The sequence below is a fragment of the Gossypium hirsutum genome, chromosome A10 (genome assembly GCF_007990345.1).
Source record: "Gossypium hirsutum isolate 1008001.06 chromosome A10, Gossypium_hirsutum_v2.1, whole genome shotgun sequence".
Taxonomy (NCBI): domain Eukaryota; kingdom Viridiplantae; phylum Streptophyta; class Magnoliopsida; order Malvales; family Malvaceae; genus Gossypium; species Gossypium hirsutum.
Genome location: NC_053433.1, coordinates 104,374,583 through 104,377,949, shown reverse-complemented (window position 1 = coordinate 104,377,949; position 3,367 = coordinate 104,374,583). Strand labels below are relative to the sequence as shown.

General features: G+C 31.4%; 1 long non-coding RNA gene across 1 annotated transcript; it reads right to left on the bottom strand.

The window, feature by feature from the left end:
• Positions 1-1,157: 1,157 nt before the first annotated feature.
• On the bottom strand, positions 1,158-2,714 carry LOC107895445 (uncharacterized). Its single transcript, XR_005902653.1, has 2 exons — positions 2,126-2,714; positions 1,158-1,813 (listed from the first exon to the last, which is right to left on the bottom strand). It is a non-coding gene; the product is annotated as an uncharacterized lncRNA (long non-coding RNA).
• Between the last annotated feature and the right edge of the window lie 653 nt (positions 2,715-3,367).

Below are 3,367 nucleotides of genomic sequence, written 5' to 3'. Positions count from 1 at the left end.
TTTTTCCTCTATCTTTATTTTTAATTCCTATACATTCCAATAGTGGTATCTGAGCTAGGTTAAAAGTTTTTTGTTTTGCAGCAGCAACAAACATAGTGATGGCCATTGACAACTTTGTTCAACCATCTATTCCTCATTTTGATGGGCATTACAATCATTGAAGTATGTTGATGGAGAACTTCTTAAGGTCCAAAGAGTACTGGCAGGTTGTTTCTGAGGGAATTGAGGAACTAGCAACTGGCACAGCAATGACAGAGGCTTAGAAAAAAGAAATAGAAGGACTGCGAGGATTTAAAGGCAAAAAATTATCTTTTCCAACCTATTGATCGTTCAATCTTGAAAACCATTCTTTGTAAAAACATGTCCAAGCATATTTGGGATTCCATGAAGAAAAAAATTCATGGTTCTGATAGGGCAAAGTGGCAGCAGCTTCAAGCACTTCGTTTGGAATTTGAAACACTACGAATGAAATCGGGTGAGTTGGTAATTGATTAATTTTCACGTACAATGGCTATTGTCAACAAGATGCAGATCCATAGTGACAAAATAGATGATGCTATTGTCGTTGAGAAGATACTTCACTCCATGCCCCAAAAATTTAATTCTGTTGTGTGTTTCATTGAGGAACTTTCAATTGACGAGCTGCATGGGTAATATTAGTCAAATGAGTTACTCAAAATAAGGAAAATAATTTTTTATAAAATTTTATAAAAAAATAATTTTTTTATAAAATTTGATGGATTTTAATTAATGTCTAACAAATTTTATAAATTTTTATGTTTTTTTTTATAATTTTAGAATGAATATAGAAAAATGGGTGTCTAGAATTATTGTGTACTTATATTTTTATTTGTATTTATTTTTTGCTAACTTGACATTGCCACAACAGCAATCAGCAGTAATGTGGCATTATTAATGGCCATGTCAATGTCATTAAATACTAATGGTCAAGGTCAGTCAAAATGTCTATTTGACCAGTTTTGTTAGTACAAGCTCAATTGGATGCAAAAAGTTTAGAAAGACTTCATTGATTTTTTTAAATTTGAGAGCTTATTTTAATAATAAAGCTTGATTTAATTAACATTAAATAATGGGAACTTTTTATTTACAATATATGTTTATAGCTTGTATAAAGTGACGTAAAAGGTTCAACAAGCTCATCAAAATGATACATTTTCATTTTGCAGTGTGCAAAAACATCGTTTCAGTCCTATAAAATCCACCAAGATTTAATAATTATAGATACATCTTGGGGGTGCACAACGTGCATTTGCTTCCTCTAAATGATGGCAGAAAGATACATATCTGTAACCAAATACCTTATATATATAGGCACACACTTATCTAACTTCATTTTTGAAGGACTGAATAGAGATATCATATTGCTTTAATTATATAGTAGCCAACATGTCATCAACCGTATCTTGCGCCACTTTCCAAGCCTTGATAACATGTTTATCCTCTGTTAGAGTGGCACCAACAGCAAACTGTATCACATAAATATCTTCAACTATAGTGTGAGTCATTAAAACTTTGCCTGACGCATTCACTGTCTCTAACAAATTTCGGTTAAAGTCATTTGCATATTACTGGTTGATAAGTTTTGCTTCAATATTACCACTTTCAATGTTGCACCCATTCGGCTCCTTTTAAAGTGTTGTTGGTGTAGAAGCCCAATTTTGGCCCAAATAAATTAAACCCTAAAAGCCCACTAAATACCTTAACATACAGAAAAAAGAAATAATCCCTAGCCGTTCAGCACCTGCTCCCCACCACCGACGACTGCAAGTGGACTCTGCTCCACCACTGGTACCTGCAAACAATAAACGAGACAAGATAGAAAGCAGAGCAAGTTGTAAGGGAAATGCCTATAAAAGGCCACCCCCGAAACTATTGTACAGAGGGTTTTTTGGAAAAGAAAATAAAAACAACATTATTATCAAAAAACACAAGCAAAAAAAACAAAGATCCCAATAATATCAAAAGCAGAAAACGGAAATATCCAGAAAGATCTAAAAGCCGAAGGTGATTTCCTTTTCGTTTTATTTTTCTTTTTATTTTAGAATCTATTTACTCACATGAATACGCATATTATAAAGATGTAAAAAAAATACAAAAAAAATACCTTTTCGAGGTGGCGCACGGCGCTCCGGCGGTCGGCTAGTGACCGGCCTTGGGGCCGGAAATCGCCCCATTCCCCGCCTCTCTCTTTTTTTTTCCTCTCTCATACCAAATGAAATTTTTCAGAAAATTTTGGTCTTTATACGCCCCCGGTACGACGTCGTTTTGGGGCGAACACTCAATCCCCTGAACGACGTCGTTTAGCTACCCTGACCCGAGAACCAGCTTCGACCCGTCCCAGGATCCGCGCGTTTTCGTTCAAGGGTCTAATTGCGCTCAAGACCCTTTATCTTTTTTCACGTTTTGTAATTAAGTTTTATTTAATTTGAATTTGACCCTAAAAGTTATTTCGTTTTCAATTCGGTCCTCTTTCCAGCGACATCGTCTTCAGGGTTTGGATTAATTTCCTATTTGGGCCCCTCTATCTCCACATGCAATTCATTTTAGCCCCTCAATCCGCATCTCTCTATTTTTATTTTAAAATCTATACTCATACTTTTGTTTCTTCATAATTTAATCCCAGTTCTGTGTTATTTCTGATATTTTAATTAAATTAATTAATCTAAAACACTGTTATTATTATCATTGTCACTATTTTTATTATTATCACTATTACCATTATATATTGGCACGTATTTTTATGTATATATATGTATATATATATTTTTATCTATAATATTCTTTTCTTCTTTACTTTAATTTAATACTTCTATTATTATTATTATACTTGCATTTTGTATTTCTATTGTTATTACTATTATTACGTAGTCGTATGTATTTTCATTATCTTATATATTATTATTAGTTTTTGGCATTATTATTTTGTTAGTACATATGTGTCCTATATACATAATTTTAATATATTTATACTTCATATTATGCCCATGTGAATTAAATCGTGTATATCATTTTATTATAGTTTTATACATTATAAATATCATATTATGTTTTACCATGTATGTACATTTGATTTTATCATATATTCATTTTCCATATATTTATATAATGTTTTTATTATTATCATTATTTTTGCATTTTTACTATAATTACTATTATGCCTCTCACTGTTATCATTATTGCATTATTATTTTTATTACTATAACTTTTTATATGTAATTACCTATATGCTATTATTTTTATACTAGCTAATTTAAAATATATATACGTATTTTAGCGTACTTATGCCATTTATATATCATTATTCCCATTATTATCGTTTCGTCACCTATTTATTTATACCTTTGTA